Genomic DNA, 13659 nt, shown 5'->3' on the forward strand with positions numbered 1-13659 from the left:
TGAGTTTGTGTGTATGGGTGTGAATGTGTGTGTGTGTGAATGTGTGTGTGTGTGTGAATGTGTATGTGTGTGTGTGTGTGTATGGGTGTGAGTATGGGTGTGAATGTGTGTGTGTGTGAATGTGTATGTGTGTGTGTGTGTGTATGGGTGTGAGTGTGTGTATGGGTGTGAGTGTGTGTGTGTGTGTGTGTGAATGTGTGTGTGTGTGTATGGGTGTGAATGTGTGTGTGTGTATGGGTGTGAATGTGTGTGTGTGTGTGTGTGTATGGGTGTGTGTGTGTGTGTATGGGTGTGAATGTGTGTGTGTGTGTGTATGTGTGTGTGTGTGTGTATGGGTGTGAATGTGTGTGTGTGTGTGTGAATGTGTGTGTGTGTGTGTATGGGTGTGAATGTGTGTGTGTGTATGTGGGTGTGAATGTGTGTGTGTGTGTGTGTGTGTGAATGTGTGTGTGTGTGTGTATGGGTGTGAATGTGTGTGTGTGTATGTGGGTGGGAATGTGTGTGTGTGTGTGTGTGTGTGCGTGCACAGGTGTGAATGTGTGGGAATACAGGTGGCTGTGAATGTGTGTGTGTGAACGCAGGTATGAATGTGTGTGTGTGTGTGTGTGTGTGTGTGAACGCAGGTATGAATGTGTGTGTGTGCGCGCGCGGGTGTGAATGTGTATGTGCGTGGGTGGGAATGATTGTGTGTGGGAACACGGGTGGGAATGATTGTTTGTGTGTGTCTGTACGCGGGTGTTAAGGCGTGTTTCTGCGTCATACCTGCTGTGTGTGTGTGTGTGTGTGTGTGTGTGTGTGTGTGTGTGTGTGTGTGTGTGTGTGTGTGTGTGTGTGTGTGTGTGTGTGTGTGTGTGTGTGTGTGTGTGTGTGTGCAGGTCATAGATCGACGGCAGAAGGAAGCTCCTTACCTGCTGCCTGAAGATGTGCTTTGTGACTCGAGCAGGTAAAGACGCACAGCATGTGACTGTGAGATGAGTAATGAAGCTTCTGTAGCTGCTTTATCAGCACGGCCCAAAACAGGAGGTTGACTGGACCTGACCCAGAATCAGAACCCAGAATACCAGCTGAATACCAGGTGGTTTTCTGGAGATACTGTCAGAAGGTTTGGACTCACTGACTGAGTGACCTCGAGGTGTTTCATTTTTTTAACTGACCTTTAAAGTGTAGCTGACACATAGTGTTTTCATGAATATTTGTAGCTAAAATTAAACAACAATTTGAAATTGATCCTTTCCTGGTGCACATTTTTTGAAGAGATAAATATTCAGATTTTGAACTGTGTGCCACTAAAAAACCACAAACTTCCCGACGTGCCGACACTGGACAAGAACGAGGAGGAAGTGATGTCAGCTCCGGAACCATTATGTTAACTGTCCCATTAATTTATGGATTTTTAAAGGTTCCTGGCGTCCCCGTGGTTCAGGTCGGAGCTGCACCATGTTTTCGGTGTCAGAGTGGCAGGTGGAACACTTATAGTGACAGAGTCCCGGGCTGCTCCACTCCACACAGAGACAAAACTGAGGATCTTCAGATTATTTGATTGTTTTCTGGATCATGAGACGTTGTGAGCGGATGAGGTGCTTTGAGTTTTTTCCTGCCGCTCGTTAACAACACAGACTGGATCAATCAGCCCCAATAACTGATTACAGCTGGAGCCTGGAACCAAAGTCCCGTGTGCCAAATGGAGTTTCTTCAACTAGAACAGAAGGAATTAAATTATTTTTCAGATGTGCTTTTGTAAAGGTGGATAAGTTTAAAGATGATCTCACTGAATCACACAGGTAAGACGAGATATTTGCCAAAATCGCCTGCATTATTTTTTTTATGTTTATTTTCTAATCACCGTTCTGTGTTCTGAACCCAGTAAATATCATCACTGTTATCAGACTGAAGTTTACTGTCATCTAAATAAGGCTCTAAACAATAAATGCTGCGTCCCCACAGCTGCTTCAGAAACACCTTCAGACTGGACTTAAACAAACAAACAAACAAACAAACATCCACACTATAAAATAAATGTCTTCCAGACTGGACTTAAAAAAAAAGAACCTTAGACCTCAACAGTTTTTAGAAGAAGAACTCAACCCTTTTATTTCCTGTTAATTATATGTAATTTTTTGGTGGTAAAACTTGGAACTGCTTGTATAAACAAACATACTGCATTAAATGAGAGTTATGGACGCGGCCACCGTGCGAATAGCCACAGCCATTTTTTAATGTTAATTTAGTGTCTTAACGTATTTATAAATTGTTTAGCTTCTTGTTATCATTGTCACATTATTATTATGTGGCTACAGTAGTACACAAGCTCTGATTGGCTGATTTCCGGTCTGAGATTTTCCCATCTCAGACCATCACCATGACAAATGGTCCAGATCACATATCAGGTTTGTGAGTTTGTTTACAATTTTCACAGTGTGAAATTTGACATTTTCCCTTGTTAAACAAGAACATTAAAAGCAAAATAAAACAAAAAGCGAGCAAAGAAATGATGAGTGACAAAGACGACCGTTCTACGAGTGAATTTTATGACACTGACGAAGTGGAGGAATTCACAGTAAACGAGCTGGAAGTGGACATGAAGACGGACTAGATGAAAACACAGCTCCCAGGAACAGAAACAGATTGAACACTTCGTTACAAACCAGAAAGCTAAAAACATGATTAGAAAAACCAAGATGGACCTGAACATGCTCCATAAATATCTATAGAATTTTGTCGACGCAGCTAAAAAGCAGCTATATAATAAATGGTTTATTAACCTGCTTACTCAGTCTGTACAAGGAAATATCAGAGCTCAGTATTTGCTCAGTATTTTCTTGCACAGACCTCTCACTCAGTTAATAACCCTTTATTATTATTATTATCACCATCATCATTATTATTATGATATTTTAATATTACTTCTATTTTGTCATTTGTCATGGAAATAAGTGTTTTCACTTTCTTGTTTCATCCATGTGTTTTTAAGGTATTTACAGTTATATTCTGTACTTAATAATAAAATCTTAATAATAAATACTTAATAATAAAATCACACATATGCCGTTATTACATAGATGATTTACCGCCCCCTGCTGGAATGGCATGTGAGTCCAAAGTGTAATCATCAACGCCCATTGCTCAGTGTTGTTAGCTAATATCCATAGTTTCTCCAGAAATATTTGTCCTATCAACATTCAGTTTTGGTGGCGTTCCTCCTTGACCCAAAATACATAAAATACCAAATGGCAAACACCAGCTCTCCACAGTTTGTCAGTGATTGAAGTTTCTGCATTCTGCTTCAAGCAGATGCTTTTATTTTTACACACCCACAAAAAGACACGGTGGTGGAAGACACAGTTTTCACTCATGATAACAGCAACATGATACTTAACTAAAGTGACAAACCAATTGAACTACAAAAATACAAATCAGTAACACACTGTTAAACAAACATGAACCACAATAACAACATTTAAAACCCCAAACTCCCATGGTGCATTGCAGCACAGCATCCATTGTTCACTGTTGTTAGCTAATATCGCTAATTTCTCCAAAAATATTTGTCCTATCAATGTTGCGTTTTTGGCAGCATTCATCCTTGACTCAAAATACATAAACATACCAAATGGCAAATATCAGCTCTCCACAGTTTGCGATTGAAGCCACACACACACACACACACACACACACACACACACACACACACACACACACACACACACACACACACGTGTAAAGGCCACTTGGCTGTTATAATATAGATTTGTCACATATGTTTTAAGGTCACACTGTAGGTTCTGTTTACAGTCCAATTTGTCTATTAGCAGGATGTCAAAAAAGAGACAGACAGTGTGTGTGTGTGTGTGAATTTGAACAGAGTGAGCAGATGTCTCCGTCAGGCTTCCAGATGCTGAGTTGAAGGTGGACGAGTCCTTACTGTTTGTCCCATCAGAGGTCTGTGAGGCTCTGACAGGAACCAGCTACAGTGTGCACGCCGAGTATCTCACCACGCCGTACACGCCGCAGCTGACAGGTACGCGCACACACATAAACACAAGAAACACAGTTGAGCTCGTGCACCCAAACAAGATCCAAGTCCAACAACATGTTAAAGTATGATCGGGGGAGAACATCCAAAAAGTCCTCTTCGACCCATCCTCCATCTGGGCTTTTGGGTGTGTCTGTGTGTGTGTACAATAAAGTACTTTAGAAGATTCAGTTAAATTTATTTTCATTTATATAGCACCAAATCACAACAGAGGTTGCCTCAATGTGCTTCACACAAGTAAGGTCTAACCTTACTAACCCCCAGAACAACAGTGGTAAGAAAAAACTCCCTCTGAGGAAGAAACCTCATGCAGACCAGACTCAAAGGGGTGACCCTCTGCTTGGGCCATAATACAGACAAAATGACAAAACAAATATACAGGAAATTTTGGGCATCCACACTGGTGCACAGTACGAGAGGCCTGCAGAGGAAGACACCCACTCCCATCTCTGGATGGAGCTGCACCTTAAACAGAGAAAAAACAGAATCAGGCATCAGAAAGACAAGAAATACAGTATAATTTGTCAGCATTAAACAAGAAAAACAGAAGAAATACTAAAGTGATCGCCGGCCGCTAGCCCTAAACTTCACTTAAAGACCCAGAATTTAGATAAAGTTGAGGCCGCAGCCCGCTCCAATTAGTAATAAAATGAATTAAAAGGGTAAAAAGTGTAAAACAAAACTGTACCAGTATGCTAGTCATACAAAAGGGAAAATAAGTGCGTCTTAAGTCTGGACTTGAAAGTCTCCACAGAATCTGATTGTTTTATTGACACAGGGAGATCATTCCACAGAACAGGGGCACGATAAGAGAAAGTTCTGTGACCCGCAGACTTCTTATTCACCTTAGGGACACAAAGTAGTCCTGCACCCTGAGAACATAAAGCCTGGGTCGGTACGTAAGGTTTAATTAGGTCAGCTAGGTAGGGAGGTGCCAGTCCATGAATAATTTTATAGGTTAGTAGCAGAACCTTAAAATCTGATCTCACTGGGACAGGAAGCCAGTGAAGAGACGCCAAAATGGGTGTAATGTGGGCAAACTTTCTGCTTCCTGTCAAACATCTGGCAGCAGCATTTTGAACCAATTGGAGACCCCTAATGCTGGACTGCAGTAAACCAGAAAATAGAACATTACAGTTGTCCAATCTACACATGAATCAAGGTCTCAGCATCAATCATAGACAGGATGGGACTAATCTTCACTATATTTCGCAGGTGGAAGAAAGCAGTCCTCGTAATATCTCTAATGTGGAGGTCAAAGGACAACGAAGGATCAAAAATTACTCCAAGGTTCCTCACTTTGTCAGTGTGATGTATGACACACGAGCCGAGGCTGAGCGTTAACTGGTCAAATTGATGCCGATGTCTCACTGGACCAAGAACCATCATTTCAGTCTTATCAGAGTTTAAAAGTAGGAAATTTCTAGATATCCAACTTCTCACTAAGGATTTTATATGAATGAGATTACCAGCAGTTATCGGCATGTAGAACTGAGTATCATCTGCATAGCAGTGAAAGGTAATCCCAGAACGCCGCAATATGTGCCCAAGGGGTGCTATATAAAGGGAGAAAAGCAGGGGGCCTAAGACGGATCCCTGTGGAACCCCAAATTTCATGTCACTAACATTAGAGGTAGTGTTACTGTACAAAACACAGTGAGAACGACTGGTCAAGTATGACACTAACCATGCAAGGGCACTCCCAGTAATCCCAAAATGATTTTCCAGCCTATCAAGTAGAATATGATGATCCACTGTATCAAATGCAGCACTGAGATCTAACAGCAACAGAACCGTAGTGGTGTCTGAATCCATTGTAAGTAGAAGATCATTCACCACTTTAGTGAGAGCCGTCTCTGTGGAATGATATTTTCTAAAAGCAGACTGCAGTGGCTCAAAGAGATTATTCTCAGTAAGATAGTCTACGAGCTGCCATGACACCACTTTTCCCAGAATTTTAGAGCAAAATGATAGATTTGATATCAGACTATAGTTTTTCACTACACTAGGGTCAAGATTAGGTTTCTTAAGTAATGGTTTAATTACTGCAGATTTGAAACATTTAGGAACAGATCCAGAAGTTAAAGAAAGATTAATAATTTCCAGCACAGTCGGCCCAAGAGTGGACCACAGGTCCTTAAACAGTTTTGTTGGTATAGGATCAAATAAACAGGTTGTGCTTTTTGTTGATGTTACGAGTTTCGTCAGCATGCCTAGTGAGATACTATCAAATTCTGTAAATCTAGGTAATACCTCAGTAGTGGCGCCCACCTCAATAGCAGGGTGTAGTGGCTGGATTAAGGCATGCTGGGATATGTTTAAACTGATGTCTTCTATTTTCTTCTCAAAGTAATCCAGGAAATCTTGTGCTGTAAAATGAGAGCGAGCTACAGGTGGTTGTCCGTGAATAAGTGTTGCCACCGTGTGGAACAAGAACTTTGAGTTATGCTTGTTTTTGTTGATCAAATCAGAGTAGTAAGTCCACTTTGTAGCCAGTAATGCATGATTATAGTCTAAGACAGCATCACGCCACACAAGGTGAAATACTTCTAATTTTGAACGATGCCATTTCCGTTCGAGACCTCTTGCTTTATGCTTGAGGTCACGCAGATAATCATTGAACCAAGGTGACTGTGATTTGGGGGGGTGTGGTTTTAACACAGGTGGTGCAATCATGTCGAGTGTAGTTTTGAGCACTGAGTTTAAACTATCCACAAGTCTGTCTACTGACTGAGTATTTGTCAAATGTTAAGCTAAGACATCAGGCAGTCTAGCTTCGAGTTCAGTCTTAGTTGAGGAGTTGATGCATCACTGCAGTGATAAATAAGGTTGTTGTTCCACTAAACACGGCAGCGAAACTTAATAAGTGAGTGATCAGACACCACTGATGTAAGAGGCATGATGTCAATATTCATGACAGCAATACCACGTGTGAGAACCAGATCCAGGGTAAGTTAGACATGAACTCACCAAATTCATCTAAGAATTCAGAGTATGGGTCAGGGGGCCTATGTACAGTGACAAAGTAAGTAAGAAGATGAGAGTTCTTTCTGCACAGCGCTCAAAGTTCTCAATCCAGTATGTGATCGGTACCGGTCCAGTATGGGCCAGAGGTTCTGGACTCTGGTCTCCTATTGGATCCCTGTTCTGGGTTCTGTGTGTTTTTCTTTCAGCCACACACAACATCGTTCCTGTAAAGATTCTAACTTGTAAGTGGATGGGGCATAAAATCCCCAAAATGTCTCTTCTGGATCGTTGTTATTTTGCAGAATTCAGACAGAATCCTGGTTTTGTTTTTAGATGAGGATCGATTGTCTCGGAGGAAAAGTGTTGGAGACGTGATCTCTGTGCAGATAGACGTGGACACTCAGTGCCGTCCTCATACACAGCAGGTACCTGTCTGTCTGTGTCTCACTGTCTGTCTGTGTCATTGTCTGTCTGTCTATCTCACGGTCTGTCTGTGTCTCACTGTCTGTCTGTCTGTGTCTCACTGTCTGTCTGTGTCATTGTCTGTCTGTCTACCTCATGGTCTGTCTGTCTATCTCACGGTCTGTCTGTCTGTGTCTCACAGTCTGTCTGTGTCTCACAGTCTGTGTCTCACTGTCTGTCTGTCTGTGTCTCATGGTCTGTCTGTCTGTGTCTCACGGTCTGTCTGTCTGTGTCTCACTCTGTCTGTCTGTGTCTCACTCTGTCTGTCTGTGTAATTATCTGTCTGTCTATCTCACGGTCTGTCTGTGTCTCACTGTGTCTATCTCATTGTCTGTGTCTCACTGTCTGTCTGTGTCTCACTGTCTGTCTATCTCACTGTCTGTGTCTCACTGTCTGTCTGTCTGTGTCTCACCGTCTGTCTCTGTCACTATCTGTCTGTCTCTGTGTCTCACTCTGTCTGTCTGTGTCATTGTCTGTCTGTCTATCTCACGGTCTGTCTGTGTCTCACTGTCTGTCTGTCTGTGTCTCACTGTCTGTCTGTGTCATTGTCTGTCTGTCTACCTCACGGTCTGTCTGTGTCTCACTGTCTGTCTGTCTATCTCACGGTCTGTCTGTCTGTGTCTCACAGTCTGTCTGTGTCTCACAGTCTGTCTGTCTGTGTCTCACTGTCTGTCTGTCTGTGTCTCACTGTCTGTCTGTCTGTGTCTCACGGTCTGTCTGTTTGTGTCTCACGGTCTGTCTGTGTCTCACTCTGTCTGTCTGTGTAATTATCTGTCTGTCTATCTCACGGTCTGTCTGTGTCTCACTGTCTGTCTGTCTGTGTCTCACTCTGTCTGTCTGTGTCTCACTGTGTCTGTCTCATTGTCTGTGTCTCACTGTCTGTCTGTGTCTCACTGTCTGTCTATCTCACTGTCTGTCTGTCTGTGTCTCACGGTCTGTCTGTGTCTCACTCTGTCTGTCTGTGTAATTATCTGTCTGTCTATCTCACGGTCTGTCTGTGTCTCACTATCTGTCTATCTCACTGTCTGTGTCTCACTCTGTCTGTCTGTGTCTCACTCTCTGTCTATCTCACTGTGTCTCACTGTCTGTCTGTCTGTGTCTCACTCTGTCTGTCTATCTCATGGTCTGTCTGTGTCTCACTCTGTCTGTCTGTGTCTCACTCTGTCTGTCTGTGTCTCACTCTGTCTGTCTATCTCATGGTCTGTCTGTGTCTCACTGTCTGTCTATCTCATTGTCTGTGTCTCACGGTCTGTCTGTCTGTGTCTCACGGTCTGTCTGTCTGTGTCTCACAGTCTGTTTGTGTCTCACTGTCTGTCTGTCTCACGGTCTGTTTGTGTCTCACTGTCTGTGTATTTCACTGTCTGTGTCTCACTGTCTGTCTGTCTGTGTCTCACGGTCTGTCTGTGTCTCACTCTGTCTGTCTGTGTAATTGTCTGTCTGTCTGTCTCACGGTCTGTCTGTGTCTCACTGTCTGTCTATCTCACTGTCTGTGTCTCAGTGTCTGTCTGTCTGTCTCACTCTGTCTGTCTGTCTCACGGTCTGTCTGTGTCTCACTGTCTGTCTATCTCATTGTCTGTCTCACGGTCTGTCTGTGTCTCACTGTCTGTCTATCTCATTGTCTGTGTCTCACTGTCTGTCTGTCTGTGTCTCATGGTCTGCCTATCTCACTGTCTGTCTGTCTGTGTCTCACGGTCTGTCTGTGTCTCACTCTGTCTGTCTGTGTAATTGTCTGTCTGTCTATCTCACGGTCTGTCTGTGTCTCACTGTCTGTCTATCTCACTGTCTGTGTCTCACTGTCTGTCTGTCTGTGTCTCACTCTGTCTGTCTGTGTCTCACTCTGTCTGTCTATCTCACGGTCTGTCTGTGTCTCACTGTCTGTCTATCTCATTGTCTCTGTCTCACTGTCTGTGTCTCACTGTCTGTCTGTCTGTCTGTGTCTCACAGTCTTTCTATCTCACTGTCTGTCTGTCTGTGTCTCACGGTCTGTCTATCTCACTGTCTGTCTGTCTGTGTCTCACGGTCAGTCTGTCTCACTGTCTGTCTGTCTGTGTCTCACTCTGTCTGTCTGTGTCATTGTCTGTCTGTCTATCTCACGGTCTGTTTGTGTCTCACTGTCTGTCTATTTCACTGTCTGTGTCTCACTGTCTGTCTGTCTGTGTCTCATGGTCTGTCTGTCTGTGTCTCACAGTCTGTCTATCTCACTGTCTGTGTCTCACTGTCTGTCTGTCTGTCTATCTCACGGTCTGTCTGTGTCTCACTCTGTCTGTCTGTGTAATTGTCTGTCTGTCTATCTCACGGTCTGTCTGTGTCTCACTGTCTGTCTGTCTGTGTCTCACTCTGTCTGTCTGTGTCTCACTCTGTGTCTATCTCACGGTCTGTCTCTGTCTCACTGTCTGTCTGTCTGTGTCTCACGGTCTGTCTGTCTGTGTCTCACTGTCTGTCTGTCTGTGTCTCACAGTCTTTCTATCTCACGGTCTGTCTGTCTGATAACTTTCTGTCTCTCTGCCTCAGAGGGCCAACTCAGACCTGATCACCTTTCAGATGCTGAAAAACACCATTGGTGAGTCATCAATAACAAATCAATACGGTCAGAGTGGTGGTATCAGTTTCACCAGCAGGGGGAGACACAGCAACAATAACAACAGGTTTATCAGTACGACATTTTCAAATGTATTACAAAGTGATTTACTATATCAATCCAATAAAAACAAATACAAAATATTAAAACAGTCAATAAATAAATAAATTCACACCTTGAATGGGGGGGGGGGGGGGGGGTCGCTATCCTGGCAGTCACGGGTTCAACCTGGACAGGACACCAGTCTGTCGCAGGGACACATCCAGACAGACAGACACATTCACACCTATGGACAGAACCCACACAGACACAGAGACAACATGCAAACTCCAGGTGAGAAGAGAACCTGGAACCTTCTGACTGTGTGGGAGCAGTGCTAACCACTAAGCCACTGTGTCACCTAGTACTAATAATAATGATTCGAACCCACAGATCCTGGAAGAAGTTAAAAACCAGGCTGATGATTTGTTCCTGTTGTTTTGGAGATAAACACTTTAAAGTGGATCAAAGATCTTAAAAGGGTTTTAATAACCAACTAAACACAATCAGGTTTTTACTGCTTTTAATTTGTTCTGCTTTAAACAGAACAAACTTAAAACAGAATTAATACATGTCAACTGGATTTAAGATGGATTAAGTGAGGTGTGCTGTGATACTTTATACTGTATGAAATCTGTAAATTCTATATCGTCACGTCCACCAGGGACGAAATAAAACGACCTGCTTTTATTTGTCTGTCTGTCTGTTAGGAGGATTACATCAAAACTACTGCACGGACTTTGATGGAATTTTCACCACAGATAGATATTAGGAAATGGAAGACACCATAAAATTTTGGAGATGATCCGGATCCAGTTTCTGGATCAAGATTTCACTTTATGTAGGCTTTGAAGGATTACGTCAAAACTACTTCACAGAGTTTGACAAAAGGTTCAACACAGATACATATTAGGCCATAAAAGACACCATTAAACTTTGGAGGTGATCTGAATTGGAGGACGTCAGAAATCAATCAATCAATCAATTTTTTTATATAGCGCCAAATCACAACAAACAGTTGCCCCAAGGCGCTTTATATTGTAAGGCAAGGCCATACAATAATTATGTAAAACCCCAACGGTCAAAATGACCCCCTGTGAGCAAGCACTTGGCTACAGTGGGAAGGAAAAACTCCCTTTTAACAGGAAGAAACCTCCAGCAGAACCAGGCTCAGGGAGGGGCAGTCCTCTGCTGGGACTGGTTGGGGCTGAGGGAGAGAACCAGGAAAAAGACATGCTGTGGAGGGGAGCAGAGATCGATCACTAATGATTAAATGCAGAATGGTGCATACAGAGCAAAAAGAGAAAGAAACACTCAGTGCATCATGGGAACCCCCCAGCAGTCTACGTCTATAGCAGCATAACTAAGGGATGGTTCAGGGTCACCTGATCCAGCCCTAACTATAAGCTTTAGCAAAAAGGAAAGTTTTAAGCCTAATCTTAAAAGTAGAGAGGGTGTCTGTCTCCCTGATCTGAATTGGGAGCTGGTTCCACAGGAGAGGAGCCTGAAAGCTGAAGGCTCTGCCTCCCATTCTACTCTTACAAACCCTAGGAACTACAAGTAAGCCTGCAGTCTGAGAGCGAAGCACTCTATTGGGGTGATATGGTACTATGAGGTCCCTAAGATAAGATGGGACCTGATTATTCAAAACCTTACAAGTAAGAAGAAGAATTTTAAATTCTATTCTAGAATTAACAGGAAGCCAATGAAGAGAGGCCAATATGGGTGAGATATGCTCTCTCCTTCTAGTCCCCGTCAGTACTCTAGCTGCAGCATTTTGAATTAACTGAAGGCTTTTTAGGGAACTTTTAGGACAACCTGATAATAATGAATTACAATAGTCCAGCCTAGAGGAAATAAATGCATGAATTAGTTTTTCAGCATCACTCTGAGACAAGACCTTTCTGATTTTAGAGATATTGCGTAAATGCAAAAAAGCAGTCCTACATATTTGTTTAATATGCGCTTTGAATGACATATCCTGATCAAAAATGACTCCAAGATTTCTCACAGTATTACTAGAGGTCAGGGTAATGCCATCCAGAGTAAGGATCTGGTTAGACACCATGTTTCTAAGATTTGTGGGGCCAAGTACAATAACTTCAGTTTTATCTGAGTTTAAAAGCAGGAAATTAGAGGTCATCCATGTCTTTATGTCTGTAAGACAATCGTGCAGTTTAGCTAATTGGTGTGTGTCCTCTGGCTTCATGGATAGATAAAGCTGGGTATCATCTGCGTAACAATGAAAATTTAAGCAATACCGTCTAATAATACTACCTAAGGGAAGCATGTATAAAGTGAATAAAATTGGTCCTAGCACAGAACCTTGTGGAACTCCATAATTAACTTTAGTCTGTGAAGAAGACTCCCCATTTACATGAACAAATTGTAATCTATTAGACAAATATGATTCAAACCACCGCAGCGCAGTGCCTTTAATGCCTATGGCATGCTCTAATCTCTGTAATAAAATTTTATGGTCAACAGTATCAAAAGCAGCACTGAGGTCTCTGATTGCTCTTGTTACTGTATATAATTCAGATGATTTGGCACAGTGGACCAAATAAAAGATGATCATCAAACTGGTCAATAATCAATAATCACTGGTTGCTGTTGTTCTGTGTTCAGTGGACAGAGGAGGTGTGGAGGAGGAGCAGAGGAGGAGGATGGAGGTGGTCCAAAGGTTTCAGACGGCGCCCTTCGAAGAGATCACTGCCCACTGTGGAGCCAGGGTCAGTGACCTTTGACCTCTATAATTTACACATTTGGACCACTTTAAAATGAAATTATGTAAAAGAAAAATCTTTGATCACACTTTATGATTAAATGTCTGTTTGTGTTGATCCACATTTATCCTTTAATCTGTCAGATTATTTCTAATTTAAACAGATTGAATCCACTTGAAAATATTTATCATTTTAAATCAGTTTCAAATGTTTAAAAAAGATGAACAATACTCCCAGTGTGACAGAATCAACACTTTTATAATTTTACACACATCAAGTGACTTGAACAACTAGCTTTGTGACATCACAAAGAGTTCTGATGACACACGATTGGAGCTTGTCCTGTGTCGGTTTGTAAGGGAAAAGTCGTGACAGACCACTCAGACCATGTTCCTCTTTGTGTCCAGGCCTCCTTGCTTCAGTCTAAACTGGATCAGGTCTTTGATTCCATCGCCCACCCTCCTCCCTCACCGTCTGGGTACTCGCCGCCTCGTTCCACACCACTCTGCGAGATGAAGTTTCCTGACCTGTGTGTGTACTAGAGGACTGAGCCTCACGCGTCTTTATCCTTTGTGGCGTAACTGTGAAACACATTTGTAGTTTACTAACCATAACCACTCATCACATTATTAACCATAACCACACATCACATTAGTAACCACAACCCCTCATCACATTACTAGCCATAACCGCTCATCATATTACTAACCATCATATTACTAACCATAACCACACATCACGTTACTAACCATCATATTACTAACCATAACCACACATCACATTACTAACCATCATATTACTAACCATAACAACTCATCACATTAGTAACCGTAACCACTCATCACATTATTAAC

General features: G+C 42.5%; 1 pseudogene; it reads left to right on the plus strand.

The window, feature by feature from the left end:
- The window catches only part of LOC117506175, a 22205-nt pseudogene extending 8797 nt beyond the window's left edge, over window positions 1-13408 (plus strand).
- Window positions 13409-13659: the final 251 nt, after the last annotated feature.

The sequence above is a fragment of the Thalassophryne amazonica genome, unplaced genomic scaffold (assembly GCF_902500255.1).
Source record: "Thalassophryne amazonica unplaced genomic scaffold, fThaAma1.1, whole genome shotgun sequence".
Taxonomy (NCBI): Eukaryota; Metazoa; Chordata; class Actinopteri; order Batrachoidiformes; family Batrachoididae; genus Thalassophryne; species Thalassophryne amazonica.